Raw genomic sequence first — 18,589 nt, 5'->3', positions numbered from 1 at the left:
CAGTATAGGGGGTTATATAATATTGGGGACTTGCTTGTTTATCTCAAATCTGTTCTGCCACTTAAATCTTGCTGCCACTTATCTCCTCCTCTCAACCTTTCTGAGACAAACGGCTGCCCTTATATAGGCCAGAGCACTGGATTGCCTTTGGGAGTTTAATACCTGTAATGCAGGTCATTGGCCTGTGATCTGCCTTAACCTCTCTTGGATGTGTGCAGCCTTAACTCTGTGCTTCCCAAGTGCCTCAGAACGGTCTTCTTGCAGCCACAAATATTCCTCTGCCCTGCTCTCTCACCTTTCTGGTATGTACTTTAGATATTGCCAAAGATGGATAGGATGCTTGTCTTTTCAAGCAATTGTCGTTGTTATTCGTAATTTTACAGCACTTTTCAAAGTGTTTACAATTCTCAGCCTCATCTGTGAATGGATGGTCCAGAGAAGGTATACCTTGATATCCTGGCGACCAATAAAAATGTGAAAAGAAAGAAAGAAAGAAAGAAAGAAAGAAAGAGAGAGAGAGAGAGAGAGAGAGAGAGAGAGAGAGAGAGAGAGAGAGAGAGAAAGTGCTCACACCCCAAATCACACCTTGTATATTATGGAATTATATTTTTATTGATGTTGATCAGATCGTCAGATTGCAGAATACTACTGCCTACAGTATATTTTATGATGAACATGTCTATCCATGTTTTTCTGCGGTCATTTTTTCTCTTTGTCAAACCATTACATTTATCCTGTTTTAAATGCTCTGATTTTTTTCTCCGTCCTACAGCATTATTATTCATTCTTCTTTCTCCTTCCTGTCAGAATTGTGCTTTTGTGGACCTGATAAGTGAAGGGGGAGGAATATGCAGCTTAATTGTCAGTTAGATGCTTGCAATCCAAAGCCTCATTAATGGTCCTTTCCTTGGTAAAAAATTTTTTTTTAATGAATTCTGTTCTAACAGTTAGCATGTTGTTCCCTCGTCTCTTTGCCTGCCGGTATTCTTCACCTCTGCTGCCTTTTCTTTCACTAATGGTATTATCTCACACTGTAGAATGTGCTGAAACAAACAGCCTTGTCCTTCACTGTTTTATTCCCTTCAATCCATCATCTGTAATGTAATGTTCCACACACTTAGTTTTTTGACTCTCCTTAATCTATTGCTTTAAATGGTAAACACTTACTTTTGGAACAGCTCTCCCATCATATATCTGCTTTGATCGCACCATATACCTAACCAATGTGTCACACAGGGATGACCAGACAGGTTTAGGGAAAATAAAGGAACTACTCTGAGCTGAGGCCCAAACATAAAACTTTTACAAGGTCAGGATATAGTCCCAGAACATGTGTTAGCTGAAATATATTGGCAGTACATATTTGCACAGCATGCATAATTAAATAAGAGCTCACCTCTCCGCATAAAATCTTGGGGGCTACTACCTCTTCGTCCTAAAAATCCACATTGAAATGGATATTTTGTGACGCATTCGTAATTTAGAATTGTGCATCCATCCTGGTCGGATACAAAATTTGCAGGTTAGAAAAAGAGGAATTGACAAGATATTCAAAAGTCCAGAATCCCAAACCTATTGATCTGTGATAAGTGACTGAGGCTGAGAAGCATATAAAGCATATTTAAAGCACATCTTGCCCACAAAGAATCCTGAGAACTGTACTTTGTTAAGGGTGCTGGGAATTGTAGCTCTGTGAGGGGGATACTACTTATCCCTTGAGTCGGGGGGGGAGGAGGTGTGCTCCAAAGTTCTCTAAATATATGGCATGTACATGGGTTTTGTGGTATGTACCAGTGGGTTGCTTACTGCAGCTACAACAGCCTCCTTACATTTACATTATTTGTAGTGTATTTCCATGCCTGATTCCAGTTGTGATCTACCTAATAAGAAGAAAATTGAGGCCAAATATATGTATTTATTTGCTTGCATTTCCCACTGACATCTGGGTGGCTGCTGTGAGAACAGGATGCTAGACCAGATGTGTCCTTGGCCCTTATTCAGCAGGCTCTTCTTATTTTCTTATTTATTCAATCACACTTATATGCCCATCTTTCCATTCTCCTCCGATAATCTTATTCTCACAATAACTATCGTCCTCTTTAAACAAGCCTTTTTAAATTGAGATCTCTTCCAGTCTACATCTGTACTGGAATTCCTATTAAGCTGTTTTTGTTATTTTACTATATGTTGATTCCAACCATCTCGTCCTCTGTCGTCCCCTTCTCCTTGTGCCCTCAATCTTTCCCAACACCAGGGTCTTTTCCAGGAAGTCTTCTCTTCTCATGAGGTGGCCAAAGTATTGGAGCCTCAGCTTCACGATCTGTCCTTCCAGTGAGCACTCAGGGCTGATTTCCTTCAGAATGGATAGGTTTGATCTTCTTGCAGTCCATGGGACTCTCAAGAGTCTCCTCCAGCACCATAATTCAAAAGCATCAATTCTTTGGCGATCAGCTTTCTTTATGGTCCAGCTCTCACTTCCATACATCACTACTGGGGAAACCATAGCTTTAACTATACGGATGGTTGGACAGTGTTCTTGAAGTGACTAACATGAGTTAGTGGAAGACAGGCAGTGGAAGACAGGAGTGCCTGGTGTGCTCTGGTCCATGGGGTCACGAAGAGTCAGACACGACTAAACTACTAAACAACAACAACAAAATTTGTTGTTTACCACTCTGGGCTCCTATGGGAGGAAGGGTAGGATATAAAATTAATTTATAAATAAAATAAACCCTGTGAGGAGTTTAAGCTGGTCTGAGATCTCCTAATGAACTTCATGACTGAGTGCCTCAGTGTTCCCCATTCTCAGAGGATGCTATAACCAGATCAGCTCACATGTTCTCCTCAGGTCTGCAAGGGGTAGGGACAAAATCACACCCATTCGCCCTAGATCATATACAAATGTTCCCTTTTTCTAAGATACCTTATCTTTGATGCTGACATTATCAGTTGAAGAAATGTTGAAATACACCCCCCCCACACACAATTAAAAAAAACACCCTCAGTAGCATAAGAAAGGAAATCTCTACATTTGTTCACATTTGAGCTGGTTATTGATTGATACCAAGGCTCCTGAACACTTGAAATTAAATTAAGAAATTGCTGATCTGAATGCTATTTTTCTAATGGCAGCACTGTTTTAAGAAAGCCTTTTTGACAGAGTTCCACATCGCAGCAGTCCAATTACAATGTCTAAGGTCCAATAATAAATAATTGGCTACAAAACTGCCTCGGAATAATTAAAGACAAAATCCCCAATCCAGCAAGGGTAATTCATGCAAGACTTGGTGGGGTGATCCCAGCTGGGCCGGTTTCCCTTGGAAATGTTAACAACTTAAATCCTACAAGGGATTTCAGAATTGCTGCTTACACACATGGGGCAGATGCAGAGCAGCAGTGAGGATGGCGCAGCAGAGATGTACTAGTGAGAGGAGCAGATTGGTGGTGGGTGCCCAGCTGATGGAACCATGTGGTCCTTACCTTGCCAATGCTCCATCCTGGTCCCACCCACATAAGCAGCAGGAGATGTCAGGAGGGAAGCAGCTCCTATGCTACTTAGTGGTTTCAGTCATCCACCCACTAAATCCTGATGCATTGTGTCATCACAGGAAAAAAAATGTTATAAAGTGTAGCCACCAAATCTAACTGGGGTTTCAAAGCACATGCCCTCTAGCTAGATGGGGGGGTCACATGTGCAGCTAAGCAGTTCAGACATGTCTCTCCTCTGTAACACAGCAGCTGAGATGGTAGACAAGGAGTCCTTTTTAAAGAACGCTTTAGCAGGGTTACAATGCTCTTCAGGAAGAGGAGAAAGGGGAATTTAATGCAGTTCCCCATCCTTTCCCAATCAGCTCCTCAGTGAAAATAGAGCTTCTTCCTTTTTAAAACATTCTGTGTGCAATCCTAACTGCTTCATGCCTGATCAATTGAGTCACAGTGTGAGTGAGTGGATAAAACACATTCACAAAGGTATGTGTACATAATACTTCTGTAGAAATGATGTACACAGTGGAACAGGGGTGGACAACCTAGCAACTGTGGGCACCACTGTATCTGTGAAAGTTTTCACTGCTACCCCTAGGCAGTGCCCCATACTCTCTCTCTCTCATACACACACACACACACACAAAAGTCTCTAGCCCTCTTAGGAGGAAACTTATGGGATAAAAAGTGCAGGTGCCTTCTAAATATTTCTGTGAAAAGATTGTCAGGGGTGGCTGTCTCTCTAATTTTGTGTCATGCAACACCCCTCCATAGCACCTATTTTGTTACTGCCACCTCCAGTACTTTCTCAAAATTTGAAACATGTCCGCTGGTCCAAAAAAACCTGGTAACTATAGTCCCAGAATATAAGGGCCTCAATAATTTTATATAAAAAGGGGGCAGACAACAGGAAGCCTGAGAAGTCAGTGTTCAAGTTATAGGAGAAGAAGTTGGGGCCTGTATGAAATCCACTAGCAGGGGCCTGTATGAAATCCTAACCCTCTGCTAACTTTCCTTGACATAGATCTTGGCCTTGACATTCTCAGTAGTATCACTTGGCTCTAGCTCTTGGGCAATGGTCTTGCCAGTGTGGGTCTTCACAAAGATCTACACCCCAGTTCTCAGACAAAGGACCAAGTTCTCAGACACGGACAGACTCCTTATGGAGTCTGAGTCATGGCACAGCAGTTCTGGGAAGTTTCTCTTTGGAGAAGAAAAGGCAAAGTTTCCACTGAGAATGGTCAAGCCCTTGGATGTGCCTAACATAGCTGTTTTGGATTGTAACCAATGTTAATAACAATAACACAGAATACAATCAGGGAAGAAGGCTGCTGGAAATAGAAATAATTTAATGAAGTAAAGAGATTCTTTCCCCTACCCAAATCCCGCTGTCTGTGACATTTAACTGCATACCGATCCAGATAATTAAATGAAACAACCTTTCCCGACGAGAAGGCTAATTTTATTAATGAAAGCACATTTTATTTAGAGGAATCCGAAGGACTCTGAGGATCCCCCATTGGTTTGGAAACATCAGTCCTATAGGAAGCAAGTGCAAATTGAACAAAGTGATTCCACATCTCATCACTCTCTTGAAATTGTTTTGAAATGTAATGAGGGCTACTCTAAAGATGACAAGGGCAGACAGTTCCCTTCCTGAAATCCACCATGGGCTTGATACGCAGCACTCAAGATGTGACATATGCCTTTGATAGCTTTTCGCAGAAGCCACTGTGCATCACTGGAGCCGCTTTAAAGATCTTGCAAGGGGAGCAGGAAATAACCATTATTCAAGAAGATAAAAGTTTGGCAACAAGTAGATACACAAAGCAACTCATTCCAGGTATTTTATCATTATACTTTCCTGCACAATAAATCAAATAAATATTTGGAGTAAACATGGGCATTTCAATCTGGTTGATTTCAGCTGAACATACTCCCAATAAGACATCATTCACTCACACATGTGGCAGAAATGTCTCATTATTTTCATGCCAGCCTTCCCCAAACATGTACCCCCCAAACACCTGGGGGACCCAACTCCCATCTGCTGCTGCCAGCATGGCTATTGGAAGGCACAAGATTGGGAAAGGCTGTTTTATGCAGTCATTTTGAATGCCATATACATAACTATGACTAGGTGAATCAGAAGTACACAGGTATAAGCTCAACTATTTCCATAAGGTGGCCTTATATTGAGTCAGACCAATGGTCCACCTTGCTTTGTATTGTCTGTAGTGACTGGCCACCCAGTCTGAGGGCACCAAGTGGAGATTGTTGGACTCCGTCAAGGAAATGTATATGTGTATTCCTGGTGCACATGGTGGAACTATCTCCACACGTTGGCAAACATGTGAAGCTGAAGATAGTTGTGCATGGAGGGAATTTAGCAGTGCCACTGCAAATATGAAACAAAGCTTATTATGTCTGGAAACTCACCCGAAAGCCTAATCTTATGCTGTTATGAGGTCATCTTAACCGCAACAGCACCCAAAGGCCAGCCTACATGGGATGGGCTGTGGCACAGAGAGCAGAGAAGAGGCATCCCTGCAAACAATGCGGAGGCAACTTACACAAATGGAACTCCTGTTTATGGAGTTTGAGGGGGGATGTCCCATTCCCTCTCACCTGTGCCACAGCACACCCCATTCATCAGCCCCCTTTGAACCATCTGAGGATCCTCTTCAGAGATGGGGGCTGCTGGTCATGAGGAAAGGTTGGGGAAGTGAGCTACCACCAGCCCCATCGTGCATACATTTCTTTGGATCCCGCCAAATATCCTTTCTCAGTAGGTCACCACACAAATGCACTAAACAAACAGAAAATGGGTGAGACTGTTCCTTCTGGCCAGACATCATGCAACCTGTGGCAACATTTCCCCGATTCAATGTGAGCAGGTTGCATGTGTGCAGGTTGGCTCTGGGTACAACCAGAACTCCAATTGCACTGGCTTCCTAATTGCATGAGGACCTATGCGTAAGCCTCCTCCCTTTTTCATAAATCATGCCAAATGCGTGGATATTGCATATTTTCTTGAAAGTTGCTAGAAGACCCATATGATGGAAAGCGGGAAGTCATCATCGTCGTCATCATCATCATCATCATCATCGGCGGCTAGCAGGCCTTGCAACACCTGAGGCAGAGCCGGTATGTGTTGCATATTAAGTGCACTTGTGGGGTATCCATCTATACCACTTCATGAACTAAGGACATAAGAACATTACATAACTAACTTATCTAAACACACGTACACAATACCTGCAACCATTATTCTCAGCAGCGAGAGAGAAAAGGCAGTGATTGAATTTAAACCCCTGGTTGTCATTTAGATCACTTAGTCACAATACAGGGCAAATACTTCATTCTCTACCCCCCAAATGGTTAATTATGAATAATGCATAAAGTCTCTAAAATAGACTCTGTTTGCAGAACAGCTGTGAAAAAGGACAGAAGAAATTTATTGAATAAATTATTCCTTGTGAATTATTTGTTTAGCTCTAATTAGTAGGAAGGAACCAGCTGTTTTTATGCTTATTGTACTTGTATTTTATGCCAAAACGTGGTTTATTTGTTTTGCATGCAACGTAGAGTGAGATGCCCTGTTTGTCTCTGCACCCTGCTGTTCCTTGTCAGCGTGAGACCATCCTGGAGGGGAAGATTGTCTGGCAGCCAGAGCAGGGCTCCTGTTCTAAAGAGCTGAAACTTCAAAATGGATTCTGAGCCGGGGTACCCAATGTGGTGCCCTCCAAAAGTTAGCGTAAGGAATGGTTGGGTGTTATGAATGTTGTGCTTCTCCTCTTCACCTCCATGTTCCACCTGTGGAATGCTCCTTTGCCCATATCTGCCAGATATGGCAAGTCATTACTGCTCCTGTAGGACATCTGGCCTATGCAGAAACAGAAGAAGGACCAAGTCTTTCAACTCTACTGTTTCTCACTCTGCTGGTCTATCAGTCTCACTGATGGAGCAAGTGAATGGCATTATCTATTGCCTATCTGGAAAAGAACCTTCTGTCCACCCATAATATGCCTCCATCTTTGCTGGGCAGACATAGAACCTGCCATACCACACAGTTGTATGAACTGGTACTGTCAAATCACCAGGTATTGTAGCTTTTGCCTTTAGCTTTTGAAGCAGATAAGTAAATTCAAGTTTATCATCACAAAATGATATGATTATATCAATGATGACGATTCCTGAGATTTGTTTTGGAAACAGCCAGCTGCCATTTTGATACAAGATGATGGACTGAACTGCTTGAAAATGCACTGCTTTGGTCAGCTCTGACTACATTGTCACCCAAGTTGTCATGCTTGTTCCTGAGATTGAGAAACGGTCTATGTCTGGATACTGTAAGGTGCCATTTTGAATCAAGATGGCAGACTGGACCTTCAATACTGAATTTATCACCACCAAATTTGACATGATGATTCCTGAGACAGAGTGATCCGCGACCAGGGAGAAGAGTCGGCAGAAGAAGATTGGAAGAAATTTAAGGACTATTTACAGAAATATTGCAAAATTAATGAACTTTGAAAGATGCTGGATTGAATTTATGTGGTCTCTAGCTGTTATGGTAAAAAGAATTGGTATAAATATTATTCAAGTTACAAAATTTAAGAAGTTGTTTGGAAAATAAGGTGTTAGTTAAATGGAATGTTAAGAGATTAGGATTTGCTGGATAAACAATTTGAACTAGAAAACAAGAAGGGGAGGTATGAGGAAGTCAAGGAAATATGTTATTGAAAATTGGTATTGAAATTGATTTGTTTTTAATATTTTTTTCTTTTTCTTTTTTGTTTGTATAAAATTGAAAATTCTAATAAATATTTATTAAAAAAAAACAGAGTGGCAAATGTTACAGAGGAGCAGACTACGTCAGTGGAAGGGAAGACAGAGCAGGGGAATCTGGGTCTGCCTGGGGTCGTGGCACCCCAACCTCCTCTGCAAAGCCCAGAGGGTCCCTGCACAGAATCAGGGGGGAGACAGAGTCCAGAGGGGTGCAAGTACTAAAAGGTGTAAATATGCAGTCAGCTGCCAGATGTTGGAGTGCTGACTTGAAGTACAATGACCCCTTGGGAGTAAGTGGTTCCAACTCTTCAGGCAATCCAGAGCAGCTATGCTCTGGGTAGAGTTCTGAATGCTTCACATTGGATCAGTGGCCTAGCTGATGACAGAACTTTTCTGAGGTTTGCCCTTAATCTGTGCCCGGGCCTTGCTATCCAGTCTGTTTTGAACATTTCAAGGCATTGACTTACTGCCAGCGCACAGTGAGGTAAGAGCACAAATGAATATAGATGTCATCCAAGCACTTTCTTATTTGATATTTTGAATTTGTCTGCTGACTCAAAACCTGTGAGGATATGTATTGCAGACATATCTGTGAGCACCATGGAGTAGATCAGTGGCAGTATTACAGAAAACAATGGACTTCATTTCTGTGGATATCCATTTTCATTATACCGTGCAACATCCTCTAATGTTCGAACAGTGGATTTAAATCACTCAGTGCATTAATTAAATTTCTATACCACCCTTCATCCGAGGCTCACAGGGCGGTTCACAATATAAAAGCACAAAAATAATAACACAGTAAAAAACAAAAACAATACCCCGCACACCTACAATGTTTAAAAGGCCATGGATTGTTAATTAGCCAAAGACCTTGGAGAAGAGGAATGTTTTTGTCTGCACCTAAAGATATGTAAGGAAGAGCATTCCACAAATGGGGAACCACCACAGAAAAGGCCTCTTCTTGCTTTGCCACCCTCCATACCTCTCGTGGAAGAGGCACACAAAGAGGGCCTTAGATGAAGGTTGTACAGTCTGAGTCATTTGATAAGGAGAATTTTTGTCAGTTTTCCAAAAAACAACAATCCTTATTTCTAAAGTCAGGATAAGGAATATACTCAAAGGTTCAGAGAAAGAGAAAGAGTGCACAAAAAAGAGTTAACTCAAATACTTCCTGTGTTCCTTTTACACATTCATCCAATGAAGGGATCAGTTTTAACCTCTTGATCCCACTGATGTGCAACGCATACTAGCTTCATACACTTACTCCCACAACTCATATCAGCATCATATCTCAGCATCAGATGAGCAAAACTTTTATCGTTACATGTGCTTGCTCTCACAACCTCAGTCTTGGCCCAACTACATTAATGCCAATAGTTAGAGAGAAAGAACCTGTTTTTGTATAACGTAAGATATTACAGTGCTAAACTCCTTATGTATTATTTAATTTGCTCGAAGTTTGTTTCGTGACCTAGGGCATTCATCAGAAAACTTTGTACTCGAGGTTGATAATGATTGTTCAGCAGTCCCTTCATTGTAAATTATGCTTGTTATGTATTTAATGCCATGTAGGCTACTTAGTGTGGCCTTGGCCTAGTGCCCCAGGTATAAATGATCTACTTTAATCCCTTCTATGCACAGTGATGTCATAAGTTCCTGCTTCTTATTCACGACGGTGCAATAAATTAGACACAGGAGAAAAAGACATATATATATATTTGTCTGCATACTGAATCAATCTGTAATCCTGAAATAAGTGGATAATGAAAATTTGGATTCATCACTGCTGAATCATGAAAGTATTTCAGACCCCAATCCCTGCCTTGCCTACAATTGTGCCTCCTGTTTCTTCCTCCAGCCCCCAACTCCTAAAGGCAACAAGGCGCTAAATAGGGATTTTAATAAATCAGAAGAAGCAGATGGATGCACGAAGCACTTTGCTAAGCTAAAAGAATTGTACGGGCTGTAAATTAAATGTTTATTAGTGGGCCTATCTGCCAAGATTTCTGAATAGCACTCTTGCGCTCATGAACTGTCGCTACATAAAGCAGCTGCATTAGCTCTCAAGGACTTTCCTAAAAATTCAAGGTTGTGCGAAACTAACCTGGAGAATGATTGCTTGTCCAGATGTGATAACAGACACTAGCAGAACAAAAATGACAGTTTGATTCACATATAAATATAAGTCGGTCTTGGATGTCTGGCTTCCTCTTTCTAACCTCTTCTTTTTTTTTTTTTTTTTTTTTTGGTGCTCAGGCGAGATAGATGTCTTTTAAAAAAGCATCAGTGGTGAATGTTCTGTCAGTTTCAAAGGTCAGCCATTGCAAGGGATCAGCAGAAACATAGTTGTACATGGAGCTTGATGGAAGGACTGAAGAGTGATTTCATTAGTCTTGCTCATTTGTTAGAAGTTTGCTCCTCTGATTGTCTTCGGAAATTAGGATGCTTGGCAAAAAATAATTTGCAATGCACTGAAAGTCTGAAGAGAATTTGGGGTGCAACATTTTATGTATTCATTTACATTTTTAACTTACAGTGGACTATAACAAAATCCATGATTGGGCTCAAAAGAGCTGAAATCCTCAACAGATTTGCCTTGCCAGTACAATTTCTTTTTTTTTTTTAAATAATATTTATTGAAGTTTCCAAAATACAGAAAGAGAAGAAAAGAAATTATGAAGATACATTCAGAACCTTATTTTCAAACATCCACTTTCTGGGACTCCCCCCTTCCCCCACCCCTACCGTATTCCCCTTTCATATTGTTGTTTCCACAAGTTCTGTTTCTGATTTAAAGCACAATTTATATACCCCATTGTTCAAATTTAAATTTATACAAACCTTATGCAACACCCTTGATAAAAAAAAGCAAAAGATCTCTCCCCATAGCCCACCCCCTTTTCTTTCCACAATGTCCCCCTTTTTTCCCATTAAAGTAAAAGCACACAGAATAAAAGTATAAAAAAATAAGAAATATATTAGAAAAAAGAAAACCAATTCAGAAAATAGTTGCAAGCCTTTGGATTCTAATTCTCCCTCCCCTTCCCCGGTTTAATTTCCCTTATCCTCCAATCTATGTTTCCAGCCTGGAAGTCTTAAGTCCATCAATCCCATTTTTCCCCCAACTCCTTGCAGAATTATTTCCCATTTTTAGGATTACTTTTTAAAAATTAATTCCTAAATCTTTAAAAATGTCAAATTATAAAATTCCCCCCATTGTTCTTTCAAGGTTATAGTCCAGCTTCCTCTTGTTCCGCTGCTAAAACTTTCTTATTCAGAAGTTTAGTAACTCTACATGGGTTGTTGTTATTCAGGAACAAAAACTTGCGTTCAGTCCCTTCCTTCTTCAGTAAAGTATTCTGTTGTCTCCTTTTAGTCTAAACACCCTGTAGACGAGATTCAGTTTCAGTTTTGCAGCTTTCCCAGGAGATAACCAGTTCTGTAAAATTCCGAAGTGTTGTATTTTTCCCGGCTTACGCCCATCTTTGTAATGTCCCGAAGCTCCTCTAGGGGGGTTGTTGTAACTTTGTTTCCAAAAATCCGATTGTTCTCCGTATTTTCGCCATTTTGTATTCAAGTCTTAACAAATTATATCAAGTTGTAACAAATTTGACCAGCAAGGTCCTTGTAATAAAATCCTCTTTAAAATTCCGACTTTGACAGCTACTTTGACAGCTGTCAAAATCACCGGCTCTTTTCACCAGGCTCACTCCTCAATCGCCCCGGTTCCCAGGGAGGGGGGTGCATTTTCCTTCTCCTTCAATTCTTCCTCCAGCACAATTCTTGTACTTCCCCATCATGGAATTCTTGATTTTAGCAAAGATACCGTTCTTTTTGGGCCTTGGCTTCCCAATCCTTGTTTTAAAATGTCTACAATAGGGAGGGGGACTGACTTCCTTTTTAGATCCCCCCCCGCTCGTCTCAAATCCAAAAAAATTTTTCTTCTTTTAAACCCGATTTCCAATTTACTCACGGGTTGTTGTTAAAAGTCCAAATTCTCAATGGAAGAAGTCAGCGCTCTCCGCCGGATGGCATGCGGCTTCGCTCGGCAGGGATGGCAGAGGACTCAAAGCACCACGCTTCTCCCCGGCACCCGATCCGTAGCCTTTAAAAAGGCTCCTTCACGAGTCGGGAGGGCGCTAGCGGTGCTAGCCGAGTCTCCAAGTCCACGGCCCCCGTGGCCGTGGTTTCTAAGGGTCCCCGCATCGCCGGTGCGGTAAAACCCAGCCCCTGCCGAGCCGGCTCCCTCCGGAGCTCGGAGGGAGTCCGCCATTCGGCGATGGCGCCAACCCGGAAGTCTGCCTTGCCAGTACAATTTCTATTCCCCCGTCCTGCTTTGAGCAGGTGATCTCCAAGTTGTATCACAAACTATTGCCATGTTTCCTGGAGTGGAAGTGGGCTGCTCTTCAAGAAAAGTAAGTCCCCACCATGCTGTCCACTACTGAAAGAGAGTTTTGCTTGAAGTGCCTCAGGAACAACAGATGTTGACTTTGGACCCCAAGAAGATTGCCCAGAAGGTAACATAGTCTTGACAAAAACCAAATCTACAATATGAGAGGTAATAATTTTGACTTTCCTTACAGCAGAGATGAGGAACCATTTTTTTGGTCATGATGTCACGCACACTGGGTACCCATAACCTGGGGGCCAAGTTGGCTCCCCTAGGCTGGGTGAAGGTTCCTGCTTCAGCAGAAGTTGAATTAGATGGGCCTTTTAGGCCCATTCCAGCTATATGAGTCTATGAATAAAATGCATTTCCTCGAAATAGAATCATTCATCAGCTTTCAACTGTGCTGAGCCCCAAGAGACTACCTAGTTTCAAACAATATAGGCATACAATCTTGAACTCAACTGCATTCTTCTAAATGAGATCAACAGTAGTGATCTTAGTTCACATTCATTTCAGTAAGCATGGTGTGCTGTATTTCTTGATGAATTGTACCCCTAGTGCACAAGAACTTTGTGAAGAGTCTTGTAAAATTATATAACAAGGACATTTTATTTTATAGGGGGCCTTTATAACAAAATGAGTTTTGCTGCAAAGCGTTAGATTTAATTCCTGGCTATGTCAAACATATTCAGCATCCTCTTTTGGAAAGATTTTACTCATGGTGTCATGTATAGAAAGAGGCTTGTTATTTAAGAAACATTATGCGTAAGTTACAAACATTTATTATCGTCAGGCCTATATTTTAGGGTGAAATAGACCTCCCTTAGACTTTAGGGAGATAAAAAAAATGTGATAGAAGACTCGTGGAATGGTTGACATCCATTTCTAAGAGAGTTTAATCAGAATACTTAGGGAAACGAGGAAATATTTAGTTTTAGGACTCTTTCAATTCAGAAAAACACTAATCCGCTTATCCCTGTGAAATTCTATTATTTGTGACAATGTAATATACCAAAGCAACTGCATAATATCATAAATGCATTTCTTTGTGACACTATTATTATACAAATGGGAATATTGGTGACATTCAGACTCTACTTGGATGCCTTTCAACCTGTGAAAGCATCTTGAATAGCAATTGTAGTTAACTTGCAGATGTTTTAACTCCTTCTTCTCATCAGAAAAACAGCAGCTATTGAAATAAGGAAAACACAAAGTGTAGGCCCATGCTTTTGTGTGATAAGGGCTGTGCCTGGTGTTTAGTAACCAACAAACAGAAAACTTCAAAGTGGTACTCAAAGAGTTGATTATTATAGAACAGACTTGAAAGATGATGGAACTGCTGGATTTATAACCCAATCCTTGGAGTTTGGGTTTTTCTTTCATTTCTATGATTGATGAGGAGGATGGGAGGCTTATTGAGACAGCTGATGTTCTTGAAGGTTCACAAAAGAAATGGCTTAAGTCATAGGGCATAAAAGACAGCTCTTAAAAATAGCACATTCTTCTCAGGAAGTTTCAAAAGATCTCTAGCAAGACATCAAACTTACATGAGATACAAACTCTATGTTCCATGATGCAACTAATAGAAAATGGAAGTCTTGGCCAAACGATGAGAGCAAAAGGGAACACAAACTTTGACGAAAGAAATGCAAACTGACAATAAGGGGTGCAAAAAATATAAATAATCAAGAAGCACATTGTTAAAGACATAAAGGCCACCACCAACAACAAAATATTTAAACACACTGGAAGCAGGAAGCCAGCTATGGAAGTGGTTGGACCATTGGACAAAAAGTGAGTCGGAGTTTTGCTAAAGCAGGAAAATAAGATTGCAAGGGGCTAGGGCCACGCAAGCCCCTGGGAGCATTCTGGGGAGAGGTGAGGCATGGTTCCCAGTCCCGTCTCTCTCCCCAGGTGACTTACCCTTGCTGACTTCGTGGAGGGTGCGAATGTCAGAGCTGTCCCCGTGCGGGGTCAGTTAGTGCTACTAATGCCTAAGCAACCACTCACATTGCTGTAATTTGAATAAAGTTGTGGCCAAAATTATGCCAAAAACCTTAAACAAAAATTAAGTGTCAATTGTGTTTTTCTTTGGGGGGGGGTGTCTTGGGGACCTCGACGCGCAACTGGGGAGAAAATGTGAGAGGGATGGCATGATAGAGGTGCATAAGAGAAAGCAGACAGAGAGACATTTTCCTCCCTCTCTTCTAATCTAAGAAATTGGGGCCATCCAATGAAGCTGTATAGTTGAAGATTCAGAACAGAGAAAAGAAAAAGAAAACATTTCTTCACACAATGCATAGTTTAGACTGTGGGATTTAATTCCACAAGATGCAGTGATGGCCACCAACTTGCATAGCTTTAAAAGAGGATTAGACAAATTCATGGAGAATGGGGCTATCAGTGGCTACTAGCCACTGATGTTCTGCTTGCGCTGTCAGAAGCAGGATGCATCTGAAAAACAGTTGCTGGCAATCACAAGTGAGGAAAGTATCATTGTACTAAAGTCTTGCTTATAGACTTCCCGTAGGCATCTTTTCAGCTACTGTTGGAACACGATGCTAGACAAAATAAGTTGGCAGGGCAATCTAAGATAGGCAGAAAATACCCGTATTCAGGTTCATCCAAATCCTATGCATGCTTATGCATAACTGAGTTCTAAGCATGATTGAGTTCAATGGTACTTAGCCCCAAGTAAGAGTGCAGAGAATTGCAGCTTTACTTCTGAAGGTTATTTGTATCAGAAATTCAGATTTGCCCAGGCAGGCGCATTATGTGACCCATGGGAGCAGCAGAATAACCAGACTGTACAACAGTGATGGGATAAAATCAGGCCAATTCTTTACTGACAGCATCAGGCAGGGCAAGCGTTGGCATGGCATTGGGTCACAGGATCAGTTCATCATTCCACAAGCCCCATGTTGATGGAATGGATCCGCTGGGTTTGGATCGCTCCAAACCTGTGCGACAGGAGTCGGCCAGTGTTGAACGTTGCCATGGTACAAGCCAAGGAGGGTGCAGATACCAACCAGGCAGATACCAAACCCATGCTTGGGTTTGTCATGGTCAATTCTCCCTTCAGGCCCCTTATGTTGATCCTGCCCAATGCCATTTCCGCCCTCATACAAACAACACTATTCTGCCTAACAAAGACGTAATTTCACTGAGGGAAAGGCCAGGGGGAGGTGCAGGAAATCCAACCAAGTAGCACTCAGGTTAAGAAAGAGAAAAAATCCTTTCCTGCTCAGTGAAGGCTCTAACCCGACGGCAGGCGGGCAGGAAGCTCTCAAAGCAAAATGGCTGTGAGCTCCAGGGAAAGCTTATATAGATAGGCTTTCCCCTCCCCTTTTCAGCAAGGGCTCATTTTTCCCATGAGCCCATCACACAGAGAAGATACCGGGCAAAACTTTGCCCAGTATTTTGCTGCAATCTATGGGCCACAGCACCGCTGGGCAAAGTCGGCCCGTGCTTATTGGGCACCGAATGGGGCTTACAATGACATCCATTGTCTCTTCTTATTTGTCTTGAGCACACACAAAATGAACCAGCCAAGTGGTTTTAAGCATAAGTGAACGAAGGAAACGGTTTTTTAAAGAAAGGTTTCTATTTGTCAAATTTAGCTCATTTAAGAGGACAGCAGCAGCTCATGAGGTTATTCTCTGGAGGCTGCCACTATCACTGCTGAGCAGCAGTGTGTGGAAGAAAGCAGCCAGCATCTTCTCCCGAAAGCACATCAGAAGGTGGAAGCGGAGACACAGCATGTTAGTATTCTGTAAATATATAGTCTGGTAAGACTGCTGGATGAAAGTATATAGGAAACTAGGTTTATTACACATGGCAAACAAAGCCATTCTGAGTATGTGGCCAAGATTGTTGTAGAATAGCCTTCCCAGAGAGATTCATCTGGTGACTTCTTTATGGTCATTCTGGTGCTAGAAAATCCTTTTTTTAAAAAAAAAATTTATCTAAGGCCACTGTATCTATGTTGCAGATCTCCCAAATGTCTCTATTTTCCAGGGATGTCCCTGAATTAGAGAAGCTATCCCAGATTCTGATTTGGTCCTGGAAGGTCCCACTTTTCCTTAGGATGTCCCTTTTTTCATTGGAGAAATGTTGGAGGGTATGGAGTTATCTGACCCCTGAGCTGTCTGAAGGCAATCCTGTATAGGGAATGGTTTTTTAATGTTTTATTATGTTTTTATATGTGTTGGAAGCTGCCCAGAGTGGCTAGGGCAACCCAGTAAGATGTGTGGGGTATAAATAGTAAAATTATCATTATGGAATGAGATGTCCATATTTTCTTCAGAAAAATGTTGGAGGGTATGATGTGCAATTGCTTACTTATCTGTTTGGCTCCACAGAACCTTCAGTGTAGAGTTCCACAGGGTTTAGTATTATCACTCACATTGTTAAACATCTACATGAAACTACTAAGTGGGGCCATTCAGAGTTTTGGAGTACAACGTTGTCAGCAATATGCTGGTGACACACAGCTCTGCTTTCCCTTTACATCTGCAAGTGTGGCAGTAGATGTTCAAGATAAAAGTCTTATCTTGGTAATGGACTGGATGAGAACCAACAAACTGAAGCTTAATCCAAACAAGACTGAGGCATTATTAGTGGGTGGTTCCCTAGACCAGACGGATGGAAAGTTGCCTGCTCTTGAGAGTGTTACACTCCCTTTGAAGAAATAGGTACATATCTTGGGGATACTTCTGGTTCCATCCCTGTCACTTGATGCTCTAGTGAACTTGGTGGCATAAAGTGTCTTCCATCAACTTTGGCGGGTCGCCCTGCTATGTCCCTATCTAGTTTAACTTCTTTTGTTTACTGTCCTCTAAGTTAGATTACTGCAGTGTGTTTGAAGACTGTTTATAAACTGCAGCTAGTGCACAATTTGGTGGCTAGGTTGCTCACTGGAGCAAGAAGATTTAAGCACCTAAAACCCAACCTGGCCTGACTGCATTGGCTACCAATTAGTTTCCAGGCCCAATGCTGGTTTTGACCTTATGCCACCCAGGACCCCAACACCTCAAGGGCTCCCTCTCCCCATATGAACTGGCCGAGATCCAGCAATAATCATCTGAAGCCCTTCTCCAGGAGGTTTAGACAATGGTAACACAAGAACAGGCCTTGTACAATGCTCTCTGCACAAAGGTTTTCCTGACACCATCATTACATATATTTAGGCTCCAGGCAAATACATTCCTTTTCTGCCAGGTCTTTGGCTTTTAATTATACACGGCCTCCTTTGGTCGGTGGGATGTTTTAATCCTACCTTTCTAAAAATATGAATGTGTTTTAAATTTTTTTACACTTTGGTTTTAAAATATGTCACTTAGTTTTGTATGTTGCATGGAGTTGCACTGCCCAAAAGGTGACTAATAAGTTTAAGAAGTAATAACAATTAATAGCATGTTATCATTTTAGGTTGGGTAGCTGCCGAAAGAACAATGCTTTGAGGCAGCATTCTGTAAATTTGGTAAATAACAGCAACAACCGCAGTAATAATTCTCAGTCAAAGAACAGCAGAAATGCAGTTAATTAAGAACATAAGAAGAGTCCTGCTGGATGAGATGAAAAGCCTGATTTAGTTCAGCATCCCATTTCCCAGAGTGGCCAGCTAGCTACATTTTGTGTCAGTGCCTTTTAAAGCATCAATTGATTCTCCACAAGACATTCATTTTTAATTAGACTTTCATTATTGCAAATGTTTTGGTCTTCAGAGTGATTCAGATAACATCAAGGGTACCCAAGAGTACCAAGTGTTCTCATTAGCCCTTGATCCATAGCCTATCCCAACTTTTACTTTCCTATAGCTGCTTCACAATAGCCCCTTTCAGATGTTTACTTATCACCCAAGGGTTAAACTTGTGCAGAGGGCTGGGAATGGGCATTGCAAGCCCTGCTCCTAATGTC

At 41.6% G+C, this 18,589-nt stretch overlaps 1 long non-coding RNA gene across 1 annotated transcript; it reads right to left on the bottom strand.

Annotated features, from left to right (window-relative positions):
• Nucleotides 1-593: 593 nt before the first annotated feature.
• LOC310749218 lies at nucleotides 594-3,962 on the bottom strand. Its single transcript, XR_014541511.1, has 3 exons — nucleotides 3,481-3,962; nucleotides 1,397-1,499; nucleotides 594-825 (listed from the first exon to the last, which is right to left on the bottom strand). It is a non-coding gene; the product is annotated as an uncharacterized lncRNA (long non-coding RNA).
• Nucleotides 3,963-18,589: the final 14,627 nt, after the last annotated feature.

The sequence above is a fragment of the Podarcis filfolensis genome, assembly GCF_964270895.1.
Source record: "Podarcis filfolensis genome assembly, chromosome: 1".
NCBI classification, from domain to species: domain Eukaryota; kingdom Metazoa; phylum Chordata; class Lepidosauria; order Squamata; family Lacertidae; genus Podarcis; species Podarcis filfolensis.
Note: the sequence above shows the minus strand (reverse complement) of the source record. Positions and strands in the feature narration are given on the sequence as shown.